Source organism: Vitis vinifera, chromosome 13 (genome assembly GCF_030704535.1).
Source record: "Vitis vinifera cultivar Pinot Noir 40024 chromosome 13, ASM3070453v1".
Classification (NCBI taxonomy): Eukaryota; Viridiplantae; Streptophyta; class Magnoliopsida; order Vitales; family Vitaceae; genus Vitis; species Vitis vinifera.
In genome coordinates, this window is record NC_081817.1 from 11180588 (window position 1) to 11190129 (window position 9542).

General features: G+C 39.5%; 1 protein-coding gene across 32 annotated transcripts in view; it reads right to left on the bottom strand.

Moving 5' to 3' along the window:
* LOC100247603 (disease resistance protein RPV1) overlaps window positions 1-9542 on the bottom strand; it is a 111715-nt gene that overhangs the window by 57734 nt on the left and 44439 nt on the right. The gene's annotated exons all lie outside the window — the stretch shown is intronic.

The following is a 9542-nucleotide window of genomic DNA, read 5'->3' on the forward strand; positions in this document are numbered from 1 at the left end:
TCTGTGCCTCTCTCATTGACCATATATCCAAGGAGCTTCCTAGAAATAACTCCAAAAGTGCACTTCTTGGGATTCAATATCAATCTGAACTGCCTGATCATCTCAAAGAACCTCTCCAAAGCTAATAGGTGATCTGATCTACCTCAGGATTTCACTATCATGTCGTCTACATAAACGTCAACATCTCGATGCATCATGTCATGTAAGAGGGTGGTCGCTACTCTCTGATAGGTGGCTCCTGCATTCTTCAATCCGAATGACATTACTCTATAGTAATAAGTACCCCACTCGATAATGAAGGACATCTTCTCCATGTCCTCTAGAGCCATCAAGATCTGATTGTACCCGAAAAATCCGTCCATAAAGGACAACATCGAATGACCTGTTGTACTATCAACTAGCATGTCGATATGTGGGAGAGGAAAATTGTCCTTAGGGCTGGCCTTGTTGAGATCTTAGAAATCAACATAGACTCTCAACTTGCCATCCTTTTTGGGAACAGGGACGACATTGGCCAGCCACTTCGGGTACTCGACCACTGACAAAAATCTGACACTGAGCTATTTTTGGATCTCCTCTTTCACTTGCAAGCTCCAATGATAGTGCAATCGTCTCAACTTCTACTTAATCGGTCTGGCTTGAGGCAGAAGTGGCAAGTGATGCTGGACTATGGATGGATCAAGGTCCGGCATGTCCTCATAAGACCATGCAAAAACATCCAAATATGATCTAAGCAACCGGACGAGGTCATCCCTCTCATATGTAAACAAATCCAATCCAATCCTCAGCTCCTTTGGCTGGTCTGCTGTACCAAAATCAACAACCTCAACGTCTTCTGTGGGAGGTGAAACTCTCTGATCAATGGGGTGCGAATCAGAAACAGAAGATGAGTCATCATCTAATCGTGCTGTATAATCTCATCATCTATATCAAATATCTATGATGTGGGTGAAGAGTGTGTAGATAAAGTGATATCATAAGAGACAGGCAGATACTCGAAAATGCTCAAATCCATAAATGAAGAGTCATGAACATCGTCAGAATGGGAGACAAATCTTGATAAAACATCAAATGAAAAAGGTGGGTCCACAAAGTCGGACGCTCCCTCAACTGGGTTAATAGGGCCATCAAACAAATCATCAGTAGCTAAAACATCCTCTATAGACTTCGGAGCAGGGGCAGTCAAGATCTCCTCAACTATCTCGATGACGAACACCCCGAAAAGATCAAATGGTGAAGCGAGCTCAGGCTGAACTATCTCCTCGATCTGGCTCAAACTGATCGCGAGCATCTCATCGATGAACTCATCATGTGGCACAACTCCATCCACTATGTCTCCGATCTCAACAAACGTCCCGTGCTCATCGACCTCATCTGGGAAATAGAGCGTCATAAGGCTCATGTGATCTGGAGATGAAGGAGCTGCCAACGTAGATGTTGAAGTGTCGAGGGCTCCATCACTCAACTGTAGCTGATGGACGAGGCACTGTAGCTTGGGCTCTTGAGTAGTGCTGAGTCCCCCAATGATCCGATTCAAATGAGTCTGCGACTTTGATGCTTTCAAGAAATAGTCCATCAAAGTCATGGTGTATGGACGAACAGGATAATCAAACGGCGTATGAGTCAGTCGAGCCCTCACCCGCTCCTTACGCAATCACGCCATATATCTATAATCGGCCTTAGTGGGGATGAACCCGAGTCCGAATGGTACATCATGATCAGGGATAGCCATGAAATCACTGGGCTCGTACTGATGTTGCCCCAACCCCATACCGGGTAAATAAGACATGTTCCTCATCATATCGAGCACCATTGTGCTGTCATGCTGATCAAACGACATAGCCACGAAGTCTCGACTAAAATCCTCCATCCCTAGGGTCTGCACCTCATCAAACGTGAATCCAGTCAGAAATAGGTCATCATCACTGTGACTAATCTGAAGCACAGGCTCAACAGAAATAAACATGTCTCCCACGGACTGCACTGTGATGACCTGGCCATCGTGAATGAACTTTACCTTCTGATGAAGGAAAGAAGGAATGGCCCCAACTTTGTGGATCCAAGGTCGGCCTAAAAGCAGGTTAAAGGATGCGGGAATCCTCAAAACCTGGAATACAATGACAAATGTAGCCGGACCTATCAGTAGCTCAATCTCCAAGGTGCCCATGACCTCCCTTCGAGTACTGTCGTATGCTCGAATGGTCTGAGTGGAGGGACCAAAATCAGAAGGTGCATAGCCGAGAGCGATGGCAATGGCTAGAGGCAGACGTTCAGGGTCGAGCCATTGTCTAGAAGGATAGATGGGACTCGACGACCTAAACAACCGACAGATATATAAAGGGGACGTGTGTGGTCTAAACCCTCCGGTGGCAAGTCGTCGTCCGAGAACACTATGCATGTGGCTCTGCCAGTCGTCACCATGTGGATCAACCCCTCCGGAGTGGTGGCAGTATCGACTCTTATCTGGCTTAGGGCTCAAATCAAGGCATCTCGGTAAGTGCTGGAAAATGCTAACAAGCTCCAGATAGAAATGCATGCCTGAGTGCTCTATAACTACCTCAAAATCTCATCATCCTCCTTCTTGACCTTCTCTTGGGAGGACGTCCCCTCCAAAGGTCTAGCGGCTGTGGGGGGCTGCTGTCGTACCACTTTACCCCCGCAAATGACATACTGCACATCTAAAGTGTGAGCATCATCGACATATGGAGTTTGATGAATATCAACATACGGAGTCTGAACCTCATCAACATCTGGAATCAAAACAAACGGAGTTCGAACACTGTAGTGTGGGAAGATCGACGGCTCGACAGTGGCAGTTTGTACTGATGCCGCCTCAGGGACCGATCTGAATGGTGTGGACATCCGCGGGCCCAAAATCACTCTGCCTATCTCATAAATCTCATATGATAATATGGGCTCTGACTCTGACTCATCCCAACTCAGCATGTGGATGTGATCGTCAAGCTCAACGAAGTCAATGGAGTGCATGCTATCGGTCGGAGGGGGGACCACGTGTGTAGTGTGAGTCGGTAATGGGTTCGTCGTCATACTCGACTGACCCAAGTGGACCACACCCTGATCAATCAGATTCTGGATGGCGTGTCTCAGAGCAGTGCAGTGATCTGTCTCATGTCCTGGTCCCTAATGATACACACAATGTAAATCCATCCTGAACTGAGGTGGAATAGGTTGGGGTGGTGGTTTGGGAGTGAAAGCCATCAACAATCCGACCTTTGTAAGCTTCCGAAAAGCCTGGCTCAACGACATGCCTAACTGTGAAAACTACCTCTGTGTCCTCAAAGCAAAAGGAGCAGAGGTTTGCTGAGCTTGAGGCCTAGGATAAGATGTCGTAGGTCTCACAAAAACTATGCTACATAGCATGGCTGCGTTGTGGTAGAATATGAGACAGAAGGCCTCTCTGTGCCTTGTGCGGTGTGGTGAGGCAGTGCCAATGTAGAAGGCACATAGGTCTGATCATACGACCGTGAAGGTGCTCGTGGTCTATACTACACACGAGGTGATGGTGGGTAGTAGAGTCCAGAAGTCTGCCCAACTGTCTGATAGCGTCTAGGAAGTCTCAAACTTGCCGAACTGATAGCACTAGCATCTCTCGATCTATGTCCTCCTAAGGGCTTCTTCCCTTTCGAATCAGAAGGAGAAGACTCAAACCATAATCCTCTAGCTATGCCCTCCTCTATACCATATAAGGCTTGTACCAAAGATCTAAAATCTGTATGTGGAAATCCCATCAAGTGTCGAGCAAATTAAAGCTACAAACTCCTCATAATCATGCTGATCTTATCCCTCTCAGATGGTCTATCAATGACCTACAAAATATTCTCCCTCCTACGGGAGATGAACAAGGTGACCGACTCCTCTTGCCTCTGTCTCAACGCCTCTAACTCCCTCCTCGATACGTCAATGATATTATTAAATGCATACTGTCTCAAGAACTCCTGGGCCAGATCATCCCAAGTCTGACAGTGTGATACATCCAATGAAGCAAACCAACGTTGTGTCACGCCACTCAATGACATAGGGAAAAACATAATCATTTGAGTCTCATCCAACCTGTGAGCCCTCATGATCGTACTGTAAAGGCTCAAATGGATGCGGGGGCAGCCAATCCCCGTGTATCGCTCAATCTCTAGCATCCTGAACTTAGCCGGTAAACTGGCCACCGGTGCTCCATCAAAATCCTCCCAAGTAACAGCTTTGTCTGAAGTCCTCAGCTGCCTCAACCTCTGCTCAAGCATATCCATGCGAGCATGTGGGTCCTCTGAGGTTGGGGTGGGCATAGTGATAAGAGGCGGGGCAACCTCAGTTTGACTATACAGAGTGAAAGGTATGGCTTGTGGTGCTGACTGACTGGGTGGAGGGGGTGGTGGCACTGTAGGGTCATACTGGGCACTATCTTGAGACGGGACCTGTTGGGCTTGTTGCCCATCTATCCTCCAACCGAGGCTAGCTATAGCCTCCTGAATCGAAGCCATGGCCTTAGCAAACTGATCAACGGTAACTATTTGTGAATCCATACCTCTTTGATCTGATCTCTGGTTTGACTGATCTGATACCTTGATCAATCTACCTCCAACTCTGATCCAAGAAGTCGAACCCAGACCGAATGTATCGATACTCCTACAACAGTGGAAATACTAGATAAGATACGAGGTAAGGGAAACTTCACATAGAATGTCTATTAAATGCATCGAAAAGTAACCCGGAAGCATTTAAATTGATATCCAATCCTGAGCAGGTATATAAGAGACCACTATGAAGATAACTAAACCTATCACTATTGAACTGGCTTTGAAAGCCCACAAATGCACCCACGTGTTGGGAAAGGAAATCCTGATTGAAATGTATAAGGCTTAACCTACGAGTTCAAGGTGGCTCTAAAAAGAAGAGGGGTGGACTTTAAAGGATCCCTAGCAGAAGCGATCATACCCTCCGACGGTACGCAACCCTCTGCATGCCTCTGAAGAGACGGGGCGTTTCCATGTAAGGTGGTCATTATCTCCACACATGCACTACCTCGACATCCCAGGGGGTTTCCTATGGTGAAATATCTTAGAACTCTCAACACTCAGCGGTCAACTAGAGTGCATAGTGAGTGGTGTGGGTGCATCCAAAAACCCTATGAAGCTAAAGTAGAATAGGAAACATACTGGTCGCACAAGTATCCATGAAACCTAGCTCCGGGCTATACAGGTCTTCAATGATCGGACTCCAGTCAGCACCAGAGTGTCGAACCCCTCCATAATGCTCCCGAACATTGATATAGCCCGTCGCTAGACCCTACTCCTATCCTCTAGCTCGGTCGAAGAAACAAGCACACACAAGGCCTCACACTTGCTAAAGTGAGAGCCATAATGAAAGAAATGACCGAAAACTAGAGGATTGGAGATAAGGGGATAGATGTGCGGCATACACGGACAAATGACATACAATCACGTAGAAGGAGGGCAGTCATGTGACATACAGTCAAGCAGAGTACAGAATATATAACTCATATCCACATACAAACTATGACAATCAGATGAGAAATGATACAGATATCATGCTCGAAGACAATCAAGAGAATATACAATACAGAGAAACAATATGACAAGTCAAACAATATGCAATGGTGAGTCTATACATGGGAAGGGATCAGAATAAACATGTCAAAGTCAGAGTTGCTATGCCAAGCAAAACAAGATAAGCAAACGATATAATCAGCATGTCAACATCCCAAACAAATATAGCAATGAAGCATAGAAGAAGTAGACATCTCAGAATCCGCAATCAAAACAAATCAATCATCACAATCAACATGTCAAATATCTGAAACAAATATATCAATGAAGCACAAAAAGAATCACCATATTAGAATCCTCAATCAAAATGATCAACCAACACGATCAACATGTCAATGTCCCAAGTGAAAACTCAAGAACTCCCGATGTGCAATCAAGAGACGAGTACCCACTGATCAACTCATCAAATGCCACATTTGCTTCATTTTAAGTTCAAGCTTGACTCTCTTATACATCCCCAGTGGAGTCGCCATTTTGTGGACCCCGTATTTCGGCTCATGCGTTTTCCACTCGATGGTGAGCTCGATTTTTATTTGAAAATGATTTTATTTATTAAAAAAATGACTTGAAGTCGCCACTTATATTTGTTTTATTTTTAAAAGGGTAAACAAAATAAGAAAGAAAACCCTAAGCGTGACTCCTTATTTTGGAAAAGGTGGTCTGTGAAAAACCAAATCGGGCTCGGGGGTCAGGTTACTTATCAAGAAGGTACAGTAAAGATCGTAGCACCACTCTAAGTCCCTAAAGTAAGGTCTCTACTAATGAAACGAAGTTGATGTGGCAATCAATAGGAAAATCAATGGATACTCAAATCTATCATGCACATATGGGAATCAAAACATGCATAGAGAATGATCATAATGGGAGTGGATGCGTACCTGGGCCACGAACGACCAATGCGCTATCATAAAAATGGGGTCGTGTACAATAAAGAGCACAAAACATATCACATGCATCACCAAACAGAAATTAAAACTGTTTCAGGGAAAATTGGATTTTTGAAATTTATTTGAAAATTGGAGTCTTAGAGATTATTTGAAAATTGGAGTTTTAGAGATTATTTGAAAATTGAATTTTTAGAAATTAAATGTAAGAATGAGAATTTTAGAAATTAAATTTGAAAGAAATTGGAATTTTGAAAATTATTTGAGAGGTTGGGATTTAAAAAAAATTAAATTACGAAAATTGGGACTTTGGAAATTAAATTTTGAAAGAAATCATAATTGAAAATTATTTGAGAAGTAGAAACTATGAAAATTGAATTATAGAAATTGGAAATCTTGGAAATCATTCGAAGGCATAATTTTTTAGAAATAAATGAATAAAATGATAATAATAATGATAATAATAAATAAGTAACGGAATAAATGCGAGAATTGGAATATTGGAAACTGAAAATTAAGTTCGGAAATTGGAAAATTGGAATTTCAGATAACTAAATTTGGAAATCGGAATTTTGAAGAATTGTTTAAAGAGGGAATTTTTAAATAAATGAATAAGTGAATAAATAAATGAATGGAATAACAATAATGAGGAAATAATAATGATTTGGATAAATAATTGCGGAAGTTAGGATTTCGGAAATTGGAAATTGAACTTAGGGATTGGAAATTTAAAGAATTATTTAGGGATGCAATTTTAAATAAATGAACAAGTGAATAAATAAATGAATAGAATAACGAAAATAATAATGATTGGATAAATAATTACGAAGATGAGAATTTTGGAAATTGGAAATTGAATTTAGAGATTGGAAATTTGAAAAATTATTTAGAGATGGAATTTTAAATAAATGAATAGGTGAATAAATAAATGAATGGAATAATAATAATAACGAAAATAATAATGATTAGGTAAATCATTGTGAAAATTGGGAAGTAAATTTAGGAATTGGAAAATTGAAGAATTATTTAGAGATGAAATTTTAAATAAATGAATAGATGAATAAATAAATAAACAGAATAATAGTAATAACAAAAATGATAATGATTAGATAAATAATTGCGAAAATTGGAAATTGAATTTAGAAATTGAAAATTTGAAAAATTAGTTAGAGATGGAATTTTAAATAAATGAATAGGTGAATAAATAAATAAACGGAATAATAGTAAAAATGAAAAATAATAATGATTAGATAAATAATTGTGAAAATTGGAAATTGAATATAGAAATTTGAAATTTGAAAAATTATTTAGAGATGAAATTTTAAATAAATGAATAAGTGAATAAATAAATAAACGGAATAATAACAATAACGAAATAATAATGATTAGGTAAATAATTGTGAAAATTGGGAAGTGAATTTAGGAATTGGGAAATTGAAGAATTATTTAGAGATGAAATTTTAAATAAATGAATAGGTGAATAAATAAATAAACGGAATAATAGTAATAACGAAAATAATAATGATTAGATAAATAATTGTGAAAATTGGAAATTAAATTTATAAATTGGAAATTTGAAAAATTATTTAGAGATGAAATTTTAAATAAATGAATAAGTGAATAAATAAATAAACGGAATAATAACAATAACGAACTAATAATGATTAGGTAAATAATTGTGAAAATTGGGAAGTGAATTTAGGAATTGGAAAATTGAAGAATTATTTAGAGATGACATTTTAAATAAATGAATAGGTGAATAAATAAATAAACGGAATAATAGTAATAACGAAAATAATAATGATTAGATAAATAATCGTGAAAATTGGAAATTGAATTTAGAAATTGGAAATTTGAAAAATTATTTAGAGATGAAATTTTAAATAAATGAATAGATGAATAAATAAATAAACGAAATAATAATGATTAGGCAAATAATTGTGAAAATTGGGAAGTGAATTTAGGAATTGGAAAATTGAAGAATTATTTAGAGATGGAATGTCGGAAAATTAAATTTCGAAAGCTGGAAACCCGAAAAATTATTTTAAGGATGGAATGTTGGAAAATTAAATTTCAAAAACTGAAAAACCGAAAAATTAATTTTAAGGATGGAATGTTGGAAAATGAAATTTCAAAAACTGGAAACCCGAAAAATTATTTTAAGGATGGAATGTCGGAAAATTAAATTTCAAAAACTGGAAACCCGAAAACCTATTAAGGATGGAACATCAGAAAATTAAATTTCGAAAATTGGAAACCCGAAAAATTATTTTGAGGATGGAATGTAGGAAAATTAAATTTCGAAAACTGGAACTCAAAAAATTATTTTAATGATGGAATGTCGGAAAATTAGATTTCGAAAACTACCAACTCGAAAAAATTATTTTAAGGATGGAATGTCGGAAAATTAAATTTCGAAAACCGGAATATTAGAGAATTACTTTGATATCCAAAACGTGAAGAAATAATAAAAGAAATTGGTGATCCCCATGAAAGTTACACGTCTCTAGTAGTGGTAATGAACCCATTTTCATGTATGTTGCAATATTATCACACCCACACCACCATCCCATTTTTTTATTCATATATATCTAACACTCTCACCACAAACCCATTTTTATTTTGCATATTCCCCATGACTTCTAGCTTGTAACCCAGCCGGCGCTGTAGAGACCTCTCATTGTTCTGCCCATTTGTTTCATTTCTGTTGGTAATGCTTGAGTTTTCATGCGCTAAAGGCTTGTGAGTTTCTAGCAACTCTTTTAGCCTCTTGGCGGCCATAGCGGCTGAACCCGTGTGCGTGCGAGCTCGGGATAGAAAGGTCGATGGGAAAACTGTGTGGGGATTGCATCATCTATCCTCACCATGGCATGCAGAGGCCGCCGAGTATGGAAGGCTCTAAGGTAAGGAGCAAGCATGCGCGGGCTGCACATTGCATGAGAAGGCTTGGGGAGGGTAATGAGAGATGGTGAGCATGAATTGCATGCACATGGGAGGACACGGGATAGGTGAACGGGAAATGAATGGTGGACGAAGAGTGTTGGAAAGTAGTAAGATGGGTATTATGGGTATATAAGAG